The following is a 15,923-nucleotide window of genomic DNA, read 5'->3' as shown; positions in this document are numbered from 1 at the left end:
CGCGTTTTCCCTAGTGTATATACTCATAGTATATATACTCCTACGATGTTGTTCCAACACTCGCTTCTTAGCGGCTGTGACTAATATTCGTATAATACGTGTATATATCTATATATCGTACGTTGTTATTTCCGCTCCTCGGCCAACACGAGATATGCATTGCGTGAAACAAGGACAATATTCTATAAAAGAGAGAATTTTTATTCAAGTCAAACAAACTAACATTTCGAGGGCTCTGCATATACTAAACAAGAAGAAAATTAACTAAAGAAATTAATGTCTCTGTTTTATACAACTAATGTTTTAATATTTTTTTATCTCAATCAGACTTTTATTTCAAAGTTATTAGTTGCTTGAAGAAAATTTTTGTACGTAATCAAAAAATTGTAGTAGATTACTATTTTCTCTCTCTTTTCACATATATAATTACACAAAATATTAGTTTCGACTTTGGAATCACTAAAAAAACTACTCAAAATTATCCCGATAAATATCTGTTGTTTGTAATTATTATTTGTACACTAAACTATTATTTGCAAAATTTTCGAAATTATGAAAAGAAAATTAAAATCACATGTCGCTGATGGATATTTGTGACCTGAAGCGAATTAACAACTGAAGCGTATTAGATTTATCGTACTGATTAAAGCCGGGAAACGGAATCGAATCGCGCGACGGCGTTATGGTAATAACGCGTTTCCATATCAAAGCTGAATATTTTATCTTTCGGTGTGAGGGACTCACCGCGACCGCACCATATAATTTATAGAGGGTACAGATTTTCCGACCAACACAATTCAGCTGCTTATAGGAATATTCATGCGACAGTCGATTCTGCGAGTCGTTCTGCCAGAACAAACACCGCGATCACCGCGGAATTGCAAAACCATTGTTATTAGAAAACTGGGATGTATTTGCAATTTTCATTTCGCAAATAAAATAATAACTAACTGTAAAATAACGCATGCCACGTATGTATAGGTAGATGTACAATACGTAGTCGCAATTTCCGTCTCAGTGTGCGCAAAAATATCAGGGACGCTATTTCACGCTACGATGTGTCTGATATATTTTGATAACATATATCTCTTCTCTTGAAAGAAAAAAAAAAAAAAACGTTCGAATATATAATTTATAACAATATTACAATTTCGCCAAATATTTACCGAAAAAATATCGCTTCTCGTAATGATTTTAGCGAACGAAAAATTAAAAGGTTCGTGTTTGCACGATCGTTTATACATAATGCGTGTGTTTATACCGTTACGTTAGGGGTTTATAAAAAAATTCAAAAAGAGATTACGCATCTCCGGCAATATATACCTAGATAAAAACTTAATTTAAATTAATGTATACTGACAGAAGTATCGTGCAATGACGTCGAGGTACACACGCACAATACATATCTTACTATAATATAATTATTCAACGTTAATAATTTATCAATTACATTATTTAACACGCAAGCGAAAAGACTGAAATTGAAATTTATAAATGGCCATAATAATTGAACGTAAACAAATTTTTATTGCCGTCGTATCGCGATTTTATTACGGATAATTCGAGAGAAAAATTAATCCATATCTACATTAATATAATATTTAATATATATATTTAATATATATTATAATATATTATGTAATATATAATTAATTATAATAATATTATAATTAATATATATTTATATTAATATATATTTATATAATTAATATATATTTATATTTAAAAAAATTACACGTATATAAAGAGAATAATTTCTTTCTTCATTAATCCCCTCGCGATGAAATATCTCTATGAGAACCGATGGATTAATCATCGCTTGAACGTTTTTTGTGCGCTTACGCGGAATAATTTTGTGTCAGGTGCAATTTGGAGCTCGCCACAATTTCGAACGAATGTCACCTCATTAATTAAAATCAAACGAATTACCATATTATGCATTGTCTGTAGCGTGGTATCATTTTCATAAATATACGACGGGATATTAAATTCGATATTCGATATTCGACAAAGCTACACTCGCGATGAACAAGTGTGCAGATCGCGAGCGCTAAAAGGCGAGCAACAAGCGAGCAAATGAACAGTCTACTCTATTTATCGGATGCGCAAATAGATGACCTTCCGGAAACGCGTAGTATCAGCATGATTTCAATAGTGCAGCCATAGTAATTTTCTAACATTATTTGCGTGTGTAACGAACTGGTGAAAACTAACAAAGCTGTAATGAAACCTCCAATTATGATTCGTTTAAAAGTCATAAGTCTTTTGAAATGTTCCTTTTGATCAAGATATGGAAAAAAAAAAACTAAAATTGTTCGGCACACGTGTTAAAGTAATTAATTAATCAAATAAAAAGGGAACAGAATTTTTAATCAATAGCTATAGTTATTTTTCATCCGCGAATATTTTTATGCATACTCCTAGAGATTACGCGAGAGATTACACAAAAAATTCATCTTGTAGTTTCAGCGCAGTGTAATCAGAATAATTGCGTTGACCTGAAATTTAAAAGGCTGCGTCGCAAAATTTTTCGTGCCAGTTTCGGACACGTGTAGTATCGCGAAAGAAAAAACGCATCGAGAAATATGTGTGTAAGGATAATAAGAATCATATTTATCTCGCGTATAATTTATGCATGCCTGCGGGGCGAATGCGAGACAACGAGCGCGATATTACTACAAGTTCCTTTATTACTGGAAGAGGGAGAAATGTTGATACGCGTATAACGTGTCGCGTTATTAAACGGCATCAACGAACGGGATATCGAATCTAATGTCGCTCGTTTTTGCTCGGGATTGACCAGCGATTGGAGCCAACATCGTAATGACGCTTTATCGAGCGATTCGATATTGCGGACAAGCGATCCGTCATCCGTTTAACGCGCACGCACGAGTGGAGGAGGATGTCGCGAGCGAGAGTAAATGTGATCGAGACAGTTTCTGACCGAAATGCAGAAACGCGAGTAACGAGCCGTCTCCTGCACTTTCTGCTTCCCATTTCCGCTTTTTACCGTCCCTCTCTCTCTTTTACCCCCCGAAGCGTACGAAGGGAAAACCGCATACGACTCGCTAGGTATGTATGTAGCCGCGGGCTAACACGGATAAAGCGTAGGTAATTTTTCACAGACGGAGGGAAAACGGGGCAGACGTTTCCCCGTCGAGGATTCTCACCCTTCTCACGCGCTTGCATCCCAATGCGACGAGATTACCCGCCCCGGAAATATGTATTGAGATAAACGAGATATCATCGTCCCACACATTTCGTAGTCCTACCGCGACCGCATTACAAACATTTCTCCCTTCCTCCCCCTTTCTCTCTCTCTCTCTCTTGCTCTTTCTACCATCGAACGTTATCGCCATGCCATCAATTCCGTCGGAATTAATCATCGACGTTGAGCGAATCGCTTCGCGCCGCAGGTTATTGTTGTTGCAGCAACCTGACGTCATTAACAAACCACAATGGAGTAATCAATGCAAAGATGGGAGGAAATGGGGAAGAGAAGGGGGTGCGCGAGAATCACGAGACGCTGTACGATGGCACGTAAGTGGCGCACTGTCTCCAATGTTTCGAGCTACGATATCAGATATATGCGCTAGTCTTATTCCGTAAAATCGTATTTCCATTATCGTATCTCGTCTCTCTCTCTCTCCCTCTCTCGTCGCGCATTCCCATTTCCATATAAATACGAACGTAAAGTAAAAGATTCTGCACTTGAGAGACGCAAAAATATCCCCCTCGACTCCATATTTCCTTCTTTTGAAAGCGGAGGCACACACTCCGATCTAAAATGAGCTACTTCTATAAGGAAAAGTAGCAAAAGTATGTATGTACTTTTACGTCAATATTGAGAAATGGATTTTTAGCACCCCCTTGAGAGAGCGAATAAGTTACAGTATTTTAACACATCAGAATAATTTAAACCTATATATACGTTTTATGGTAAGTGAGTCCTTTCTGTCATTCCTGCGAATTAAAATGTTTCGAATAGGAAAAATAAATAATAAAAAAGAGAAAAAGATACGTGCTCATACATTGGGAATTGAGAAATTAAAGAGAACCGATCGGTGTGATCGGTGTGTATATACGCTGCAACATGCAGGTATTATTAGCTTAATATAATATAAAATCAATATATAGATATATATGTATATATATTTATATATTGATTGTGTATATAGATTACGTTATGATGTGTATATAGATTACGTTAGTGTAATTACGTTCGTACTGCGCAGATAATCAGATTAAAAACCAATGTTGAGCAGTTAAAATAGCGATGTTGACGCGATTAATCAATCATAAATGAGCAATTATCGCGTGAATAGAAGTACATAGGTTACATATAAAAGCGAGATAAGTACCGCAACTGCGCGCATAATAAATCATATTAAGTCAACGATATCCGAGAATTATTTCACCACAGCGTTACTACGCGGTTCGAATTAAACACAGCTACATTTCTCCATATACATGTTGAATATATGCGTATCGATATTGTTTTCGCATTACCTTAAATTTCAAATTAAGAGCTGCAAATATCGACAATTTAAAAATTATAAGAATTTAGATTTGAAAGAGAGAGTGGTTGCACAAGGACGAACGTGGTCTATCACGTAAATTCTAGTCACGCCGCGATAATCGAACAACAGAAGTTATTTTCATAGCGCGACCGATATATCCTCGAAGCGTAGAGGGCGATAAAAAACTGCATAAGCATCATGGCTTGTTAAAAGCGGGTATCTTCTCAGGTCATTTATCAAAATTAACGACCGATCGGTTCGTCATTCATCATCATCTAGTTCGAGGCTTTTTTCTTCCTTTGTTTGTTTTTTCTCTCATATGTCCCCTGACTGATTATAATTCAGCAGATAGGTCGACTCTGGTATGCGCATTTCCTTATTCCGAATATTAGAATCTATCAACAGCGCAGATCGATTTTCCAAGCCATAAATTACGACTGCACGAGAATTTGTCGATTTAATGATATCTATTACTCTCACAAATTATTAATTTTTTTTTTTTTATCCGACGTAATTCCACTCATGTTTCGCATATTATAATGTCACAGATATTCTTTAACATTTTATAAGAGAAAAAATAGAGAATGATTCAGACGAGAACTAATGAATGCAAAATTATATCGTCGAGAGAAAATGAAAAATAATTTTTCTCTACACAAAGAGAAAAAGAGAGAGAAAGGAAAAGAGCGTTCGTTTTCTTTCTTTGGATCTTTTCTTCGAAAATATTATGATATTATAATACCGATATTCCAGCATCACTTTTACGTAAAGAGATCAGTTTTGAACCATTTTAAATAAAAAAAAAACACGTTTTTTCGACTTTCGAATAAGGGAGGAGTCTTTTCAAACAAAAGTTTTACTTAAATATAGTGACTCTTCGTTCATCTTGCATACATAGTGTATACTTTAGTTTAAAAAAAGAAATGAAACTTTTATCCTCCAAACTCATATCGTTATTCAAAACTGCTTTGTGTTCAAAATTCTTTCCAACATCTACGCTATAAAAAAAAAGATTAAAAGATGATCTTTATAATGTTACAGAGTATGAAAACGATTAAAATTTCAGTCGCGCGCGGCTCAGCGACTATTATTATCTTCAAGACATTTTTTCTTTAGTTCGAAAGTCACTTTGCGATCGAGCAATCGAACAAATATGCCCGAGTGATTCCGTCTCTCCCACGATACATCTTATTAATTCTCCCAACAATCGTAACGGGACGCACATGTCCCACAGGGTAGATGGGTGCTGCTCGCTCGCGGTTCTCGAGATTATCCGTCGATAGCGTATCGGGGTCATTTCGCCTCCGTCATCGGTCGTCACGATCTAATCCGACTATACACAACTGGGCGCTTTTGCGTGCGCCTGTGTGTTCCTGCCAGCAGCCTCTAGTTAGTACACATTGACGACGATGACGACGATAGTCTGCTACGACTGTACCCAAGCTGTGTCGAGTTCGAATCAATAACGAATCTCTCTTTCTCTCTCTCCCTCTCTCTGTCTCACCCTTCCCTCTATTCCACTTTCATCCCTCGACTCACATCTCCCCATTCTTGTTCTACCTCTCTTTCCACAATCCGTGTGAAGTTAAAGAATGGGGGGGAAAAAAAAAGAGACGCGTTGTCGCACAGAACTAACGTAAAGACTGAATGGTAAATATTTGGTGCAGGATTGGTAAACATCTGGACGAAAATCTCGGTTTCCTCTGATAAGTTTGCTCGCTTTTTGCCGGGCTGATATAAGCGCGGGGCCGCATTGCTGCATCGACGTCGGAAATCAACGTCCTTTCGCCATGTTATGCCAATTCGATTTCCGATTTCGTAATAGCTTACAGTCGTTATACGTCGACGTTCTTTTTCGCGACATAGACTGAAATATATGTATATTCAATACTCTTATTGCACGATACTGAAACGATCAGCAACGATTGTAATAATTCATGTAATCTAATATTGTAAGGTTTCTTCTCCTACATTTTCATTCAGTTTATAGACTCCTTTAAAACTCTGTATTTTTATAATAGAAGATACAATACAAAGATCCGTTTAGAAAATTCCAAATAGCTCCAATATCACCGTAATTGTCCAATACCGCAATATGCAGTTGGGCCAAACAACGTGCCGTAACAAGGATCCCTCCTGAGCGACGAAAGGTTCGCTGTGTTCCAAAGGGATGCCATTCTCTTTTGCAAAACGGCAAGATACAAAGCGAAGCTCCCTTCTGAAGCGGAACGACGGATGCGCTCATCCGCTCCAGAAGGGCAAGAAGCGAGAGCCTCTCTTACGGGAGCACGGCTCGTTGGAGAGCATTAAAGAGTTATACGACCTGCGCGCGCGAAAGGATCCCCCACGATGTACCGCGGTGCTACTGATAAATTTACAACGCCACAAACCGCTGCTCGCAACAGCCAATTCCACCGTGTGCGTATGAAGCCCTCAGACTCTCCCGTCCAAGTAGCGAGATATAAGATATGGTCAGCCAGTCGCGGCATCGAAAATTCTGCCAATATACAGCGGATGACGCAACACTTCTCGTGCAAAAATAAGTCAAAATTGTACGAATAAATTTCTTTCGTTCTCGAAAAAATTATCTTTAAGAGTGAGAATATAATATTTTATTTCTTCGAGCTTAAATGTTCTTCAATAATTATATTAATTGCTAAAATAATAAATATGAGGATCATATGATTATTTTTTATTTTCTTTTATAGAATCTTGTACTTATTGTAAAAATGTATTAGAAATTATAATCAAGTTGAAAGGAAACATCGATTTTTCAATTTTTAAAATTGATGTTTTCGACACCAGAGTTGTACGAAAATATCTTACCATTTCAGTTTATTTTTGCACGAGAAGCCATGTGTTTAAATTATCGTTATTGCAGCACTCGCAGATATTCGACATTCGTCGCCCGCTTCTCACGTGTATTTTGTATGAGCCTATGTTTATTTATTATTTGCATCGCTATCTTCGACACCTGCGACACTATCTCTACGTGTATGTCGCAGGTCAAAGCGTAACACGATCCCCTCATCCGCCGGAAATCGGAGCAAGCAAGGGTGGATCCCTTGTAACCTTTGAAGTATTTCTCTTTCGATATAAGTCTCATGTTTAGGATAGAGAGAGAGAGTCACGCGTCATCGGGTTGTTTACGGGAAAATTGTTGAAAAATTCATAAGATATGAAATATCCCATAATTTATACTTTATATATATATCGTATAATATATATAAGTATATATAGGTATATATACAATTTTGAAAAATAAATTTATCTTTAAAAATATATATTATAATTTTTTGTATGTGTGCATATCTATTGTATAAATGTTACAAATATGACATACAATAAATTTTTATGCTTTATTTTTCTGAAAATTATGAAATATTCGAATTCATGTACCACGATATGTGGTATTCGAGATATTATCGAGTTTATGTAAAAAATAAATCATCTTTATATCGACCAGACGCCGATTTGTACTTTACATCGTATATTGTTGCAGCGCGTGCATTACTCGGATAATCGACGCGCGGAAAATTTGGGAGCACGTCCAGTTAATAAACGAAGTCACTTACTAAAATAAGGGAGCAAACGATTTCTTGGCCGGCTGAAAAAGACCAGACAGCTCCTCCTTCGCGCCTCCTTGGCTCGGAAAATGAGTTTTCGAGTTCGCGCGACGGACCAGAAACGAGCGGAATAAAGTTCCCGCGCGAATACGGCGAAGTTACACATACAGCGATTTTGTGCTTCTCTTCGCAAACTTACAAATTGAAATAATCCGAGAGATTTGATACCCAGTAGCGTGGATAGAACCACGACGTTGCGCCTTAACTTTTTAAGATCGCGTTTTTGCAACCATTTTTGCGGGGTTATTTATAACACTTTTAAAGCGACGTAATATACTTCACGCGAGAATAGAAAAGAAAGTCCCTTACAAATCGATGTGATAAATGATGCAAAATTCGTCCGCGACTTAATCACGCGAGATTAAGAGCAGATAAAAAATGTTCATTAACGATTTATCGATTAACAAGTCTATCTCCAACTGCGATCTTTGTATAATATACGAGAATTTTCGTGTTTTATTTATATTAAATATAAATATTATTACTATCTACATGTATACGGATAAAGCATTTTTTATGGCACACATTTAAAAAACTCGGAATATTTGTAACTTTTAAATTATTTTGCATTCCTCTTTATATCATCTTTGGTATAAATACCAAAATCATATAATTCTCTGATTTCCCCAGCCGTCTCTTTGCGATAATCTTAGAAATGTTGAAAACATCTTTGTATATGCAGAGTAAACAAACACTGGTACGACTGTGTTTTCATAAATTTTCCTGGTTCCTTCACAATCTTCAGATTTCTTATCTGATACCGGTGCATCTCATCTTCTAGCAAACGTATTTATGCATTTCTCACGAGAGATTCAGACATGACACGACGTTGTGTATGCTATATACAGTAGCGTATATAATCACGATCAAGATTGCAATGGGCTAAGTACCCGCAGTTCGCGCGAGATGTTACTCGTGAAACTTCTCTAAATATTCTTCAAGAAAGTCGTGTCGAGAATTTCTCTATGTTTTAGCTCCTCTCCTTTCGCGCCACAAAGTTTGACATCTCTTTTTTTTAGAGAAGAAAAACTAAAAACTTGACGCGAAAAAAAGCTTCTTTACACGTCGCCACGTTTTATGTTTTATGAAAAAAGTTCCTTAATGATCTCTCACGTAACAATCAGAATGTAAATAATTAAAACTCTTTCCTATCTCTACTCTTCATTTCCTTTGAATATTCCGCAGAAGCGCAAAATAATCTCGTATATCGATTGAGGACATTCTTTGCTCCTAATTCTAAAGTTCGAAAGTCTCGTGAAGCTTCGTGGAATGAAGTCGACAATCCGGAGATAAGATGCGGTTTAATAATTAGGAAATTCACTTTTCTTACCGAGCGCGTTCTATTCGTCGAATGGCTCTCGTAGTCTTTAAGCGTCAAATAAAAGTATACTTTCGAAAAAATTATTGAATTCTGAAAGCGGAACACTTTCAGAATATGCTCTATCCATTAAGTGTCGTAAAAGACCTTTTATCCAGAAATACAATGGAATAACTTCGACTCGTCATCGTTCTGTAACGTAGTTTCATTACGTTCATCCATAAAAATTTCAGATCTTGTATAATTATATGAGTATATATTATATAAAATATGTATAAAGCAATATAAAATATTTCATAGTTATATTTCGCGCGACGCACCTCGATATTTTCACGTGATAAATACAAATTTAATCCCGACGCAGGAATAAATCGTAAATAAAATTTTATTTGTGCTGGCTCACGCGATATGTGACAGGGGAAACGCCGAGAATAATATATCAAAGTTCAAAAAAACATAATATACATACATATATCAGTTTCAAAAAAGCGTAAAATGCGACGCGATATGGAAAATAATGTGCGAACGCGACGTTTTATACGCGAATCTCTTTTAATTTGTGCCGTTACGACGATGTTATCGCTAAGCATCGATAAATTAGTGTATGTGTATGTATACGTCGTATCTGCCAGGGGCCTTCATCCTTCGGTATCACCAGAAGCGATTAACGCGCTCAAGGGAATTCAGGACGTAATAAATTGGCGTACGCCATATGGTCACCGGAAGTTCGCGCGTATCCCGATATGGAAGCGTTCCATGTAATCTGCATTTACGGTCGTCGTGAAATGGCATATTGATAAGTCTTCCATATCGAAACGGCTGATATTGATAAGACTCTTTCATATCGACTTTTAAATATAAAAGAAGAATTTCCAACTTATTTCCTTAAAAAAATAAGTTGATTTTTTTATGAAAAAAAAGGCAAGATCTTTCGAAAATTTATAAAATGTGTTTTACCTTTTTTTCGAACAAAAAGAGATGAAGAATGGAGAATGAATTTTGTCGTATAACGCATTTCAATTATTTAAAAAAATGAATTTTCGTTGTACACAGTTGAAAAATTTGTGTTAAATTTAACAAATATCACCTGTCCCAAACGGTCCACAGAAATTTTTGTGTTAATTTAACATAATACGGATATGTTAAATGGTGACACGAATATTGTGTTAATATTTTAACATAAAATAAATGCAAACTTCAAATAAACTTAAAATAAATTTTGTGTAAAATTAACATAGTTTTAATGTAAAAATTAACTAAAAAAATTGTTAATTTTACATTTTATCACCCCCACTTATATTATAAAGTAAAATTAACATTTTTTTTCTGTAAATTTTAACAGATAAATCTTGTCACTAATAATACGGAACATATTTATTGTGTAAAATTAAAAATAGATATACATTGTGTTATTTTTACACTTTTTTTTAGTTGTTTTAATAATTTAACATTTGAGTCCAATTAACATAACAGCAATATGTTAAATTAACACATGAATGTGTTAAATATTTAACACAAAAATTTTAACGGGGACCGTTTTTAACAAGAAAACACAAATTTTCAAACTGTGTACTTTTATTCTTGCGATCAAAAATTTAGAATTTTCGAATTTATTTTGCACATATATAATGTGCCACATGTTATCTATAAATAAGTAATCTCATTTATATACACTAATATTGATTAAAAACTAAATTAATAAATAACTATATTTTTCGATAAAGAATAAACTCATAAAATTTCGCACATTTCTATAAATATTAAATTTTACAAAGGCGTAAATTTGAAAGACGAAATGAGACAACGAGAGCGCAAATTATCTTCTCCGCTCTCTTTATTGTTCGGTAAAGTAAACTCTTTGTAATTAAACAACCCGTAGCTACGATTATGACTTAATGCAATCCTTTGTTGGACGACTGCGATCATAAATTACATTTCCTCGGTAAATAAGGCGGTACTCGAACCGTTAATCGGTCTGATTCCGAAGATGACGGTGACGGATGTCGGAGTGAGTATAGTCGGATTAGCTACGAATTTATCCATGTTCCAGGACGATGTCACTTTGGTCTGGTAGACGATTAAAAAGACCCGCGCGGCAGAAATATCTCTCGCGCGTATTATCCAATGACATTTCCGCTTTTTCACATCATGGAGCTTCTCCGCCAACATTATGCGCCCACGAACTTGGACGATTTATCTCATCGATAAATCTTCGTGAATCGTCGTCAAAACTGGATGATATGAAGATTAATCGAGACAGAGTAAATAGCCAAGTTGCAGTTTTGCTTTTCCGAGAAACACATCCTGATGAATTAGTGACTAATGGGTATAATTTTTCTATAGAAAATTATATACAAGAAAATTAGAGAGAGATAGAGAATTATTATAATAAAGAATATTTTCGAAAGATCGTTTTTTCTTCCTTTTCTCTCTTTACACACACATAGTCAAAGTTTAATATAATATGTAGAAAATTTTGCGACAATTATTTTGAACAGAAAGCTTCGATTTACGAAGTGTCATCGTTGGATTTCGCGTACGACAATTTGACGCCAAATTTATCTTCTCGCGAAAAGATTTACGATCGAATAGCACAGCATGAGCAACGTATAGTTATAGCCAACGTAAATCAAAATTATCGCTCTCTTGCGAAATTTCTAGACACCAACAACGTTAATAACCGATCGCGGTTTTCGATTAACACATTTTTCTCAATTTTCAACAAGCTCATTTTCAAATTCCGATTTATTACGGCGTTGTACTTCGCACATCTAACAAACGTTCTACGAATAAAATATAAATAGCAAAGCAGATAATTTCTCCCTGCTGACGTTTAATTCTATTCCGTAAAATATTTCTCTACATTTCATCTTTCTCTACAAACCGCGAGCCTAGCATGCGAAAGCATAATGCGAGAATGCATTAAGATCTCTCTCCTGTAGCAAAGGAAATGCATCACAACGGAATGAGTTTCTGGAATTTTCTCGCCTCTTAAAGTTCTGCAATAATACGCCGATATAATATGGAAAAACGTACCTTGCTTTAAGAGTCTACGATAAGCCGTGTTGCAGATTTTATATGAAAAAATCATGCCCCGTTTGACACGAATTTCTCTCAAAGTATAAAGCTCTCTCGACAGTTTGCTTAGCACAAAGTATTCTAAACTCTCTATATGTGAGATATTATTTTATATTCGAAAGATTAATATTTCCTCCTGAATCCCTCTCTTTTTCTCTCTCGTATCTAATTTTATCATATCACGTTGTAGGAACGTACGCGAAAAATCCATAAAATTCCCACAGGGTACATTACTGTCAGATAAGATTACGTTGCCTCTGCAAAGGCGAGAAAAACCTTGCAATGTATTTTAGAAATTATTTTAGAGTTATCTAGCATCGATAGGTGACCAATAAACAATATTTCAGAGAAACAATGTAATTAAAAGTTTAGAAATTGCTTTCCTGGAACTTAGAAAAATATTTTTTTAATTCTTCAAACTTTCCTCTTGCAATTCTTGTAACGATCTCCCTTCCTATCTTATTCTTATCGTTTATTTATTCAATTATGGTAGGTTTTTTTCATTTCGATAACTCTAAATAGCCGTAAGGTTATCTCTGACATTTCCGTTATCGCGAGGTTCGCCGCCCTTTTACCTGGAAAGTATCGCACCCACGTGTGCACATACGCGGAATATGAGACGATAAGAGGCGAGCATAAAAGCGTAAAAAAATAGAGAATGAAAAAGTGAAACATACACAAATACACATACGTGTATACGAAGAGAAGAGAGGGGCACATGAAATTCTTAAAATACAAACACACATACCGGGTTATACACGTTTTGCGAAAACGTTCGCGGCGCGGATGCATGCCCATGAACGTGAATCATTAATTTCTGTTGATGGAGCCGCCTTTACTGCCGCTCGTTCCCTTTAGTCGAGAGGTGAGTACGCGTGTACTTGTGTACGTACGTACACGAACGGTTTCAAAATTTGAAACTTCGCGATAGGAAAGTTTGAAGAACATACGAGAGAAGAAGAGAGAGACACTGGCGAGAAAGGGCGACAAGTGTAATCACACCAAAGTACAAAGTTTTCAAAACAGCATCTCGTGCTCCGCTATTTCATTCACGCTGGATTGGAGGAACGCGCAATTGCATATTGAATAATACACTTGTTCGTTCCGTTATCGATCCCCTAGGTTTCCTATGTATGCTCCAAAAATTACTCTTGATTAATAATGAAACGTGACGCGCAATTCCCGGATAATCCGATAATTGTTTTTCCGTTTGCGCGGAAAATCATGTCGTTAACGGCGCGCATAAACACAACACGGTGTTGCTCGTTTCTATTTCATTCACTTTGACAGTCGTATCTTTCTTGGAGCTCTCTCCTGCTTAACAACTTGTCATCCCTATTTATTAATTGATACATATACACAGATGATAATGTGTACATGAAAATAGACTTTATTTAAAAATACGTTTTATATTTTTATATTTATTTTATATTCTCTCTCTCCTCTAGAGTAATAAAATAAAAACTCGAAATATATATTTTGTAAATATATTTTCCAACAACGCGCATATCACGCGTTAAATCCGACATAAATCTGCCAAACAAATAAAAATGAATTTGTCCCTTTATTCCTAACTTTAAAAAATTGTCACAGAAGAGATTAATGCGCATACTCTGTTTTGTAATTAACTGCAAAGGATATCTACTCTTTTCACTTTCATTCATCTCGTAAACTACATATAATTATTGTACTTAACGAGTGTTTTCGGATAATTATATAAATATTTAAATTATATACATATTTGCTCTCACAAGCAAATACATTTCTGAATGTTTTGGTTTAATTCACAGTTACGTGCGTGAGCGTCATAACGAAATTATTAATTACTCGAAGCCGTGGAGCGTGCGTGCGGGAAAACCGATGGGAGAAACACGACGTTAATTCATTTCCAATTGGCGTGATGCGAAACACGCCATTACATTTCCACGATTTTCGATTACATTTTCAACCACGGTCGATTTCTCTACGTCAGGTAAAGGAAACTGTGAGCGAACTGGGGCGAAACAACTTTTTTTCCCCTTCACGCTCGAACGGAAATGAGTTAATCGTCGCCGGAAAATTCGCGCGCACATCGATCTATTAGATATAATCGAATTCGAGTGCGAGTGGTGCGCACTTTTATCCGAACAATCCGAGACGCGTTTTGTTCCCGCTTCTCTCGAACTCCCCCTCCGGCTTTGCGCGTTTCTCTCTTCTCGCACTTGCAAATATAATTTTACCCTGCTCTCCCCGGTGTGAGTTCTGAGATCGATATACACCACGCCTCACCAAGGCAACCATACGAGCAACTTCACTCCAACGTTCCCGACCATCAACCTCCTCCCATTCTATCCTAGCACCCACCCTCGGTGGCTGTCCACTGCCACCACCAATGTCCCTTCTGTGTTTCAGCCCGCTGTCTTTTTCGCGCGACCACAATTCTGGCGGATTCCGGTGGTTCGTGAGTGAAGCTGCCCCGTCGAAAGCAGCACTCCATTACGAAGCGCGAATGATATGCAAAGTACGGTAAAGATCCAACGGGCGAATTATATCGGGCGAGAATTTGATCCGCGTCGCGATAAACTTTTAGATTGCTTCCCTCGAAAGAGATGCGATCTAACCGAGGAAAAAAAGACTTCACTCCACTCCACTCTATTAAAATTGTGCAACGCGTTGAGACTGTTATATATGATTTTGTATTTTATTATATTTCATATTTTATTATTTTATTTATGTTCGTTTCTCTTATTCACTTCATTATATAAACTGGCAAAAAATATAATTACAGAAATTATATATGTAAGAGATTTAAGTTTCTAAAATATTCTTTATACAGATAATGGAATTTAATGAAAAGAATGAAATTGTGCTACATCGCTTCTTGCGAAAATAAATTTATGTCTATTACGCAGTTTAATTAAAAATCATGCCTAAGTACGAAGTTACTTGCATTCCAACTATGCCATTCCATTTTATTTATAATGTATTTATTTATAAAACGTAAAGTATGCAAATTCATTTATTCGCAAACATTATGCGTAGCATTATGATGATACGAGATTGCCCCGGGAATGAGAAAAGAAATTTTAGAAATTGAAAAAGTTCTATCCCCTAACTTAATTTTTTCCCCGAGTTGGTAACGACGTACCGTTACTCGATTTTAAAGCAGTCCGGCTCCGGTAAGATACCGTTTCTCTCTCTCAGCCTGGAAATTGTCAACGCGGAACACAATGCCTTTCTACGGTTGGTAGGTACGGCTATCAAATTGCACCACCTAAGCGAGAAAACGCAAGCTTTACGCAATTGTGAAGAGGGACATGGGAAGGATACTTTTCCTCGTTGCGAGGAAAATCCACGCTCCGTCGTCGTGTCGATAATTACGCAATAAAAGAGCGATATTAC

The 15,923-nt window shown here is 36.2% G+C and overlaps 1 protein-coding gene across 5 annotated transcripts in view; it reads right to left on the bottom strand.

The window, feature by feature from the left end:
- LOC145937677 (multiple PDZ domain protein) overlaps nucleotides 1-15,923 on the bottom strand; it is a 95,200-nt gene that overhangs the window by 64,557 nt on the left and 14,720 nt on the right. The gene's annotated exons all lie outside the window — the stretch shown is intronic.

This window comes from Prenolepis imparis, unplaced genomic scaffold (genome assembly GCF_030444845.1).
Source record: "Prenolepis imparis isolate NDT839.2.m4 unplaced genomic scaffold, iyPreImpa1.0 SCAF_6, whole genome shotgun sequence".
NCBI lineage: Eukaryota > Metazoa > Arthropoda > Insecta > Hymenoptera > Formicidae > Prenolepis > Prenolepis imparis.
Note: the sequence above shows the minus strand (reverse complement) of the source record. Positions and strands in the feature narration are given on the sequence as shown.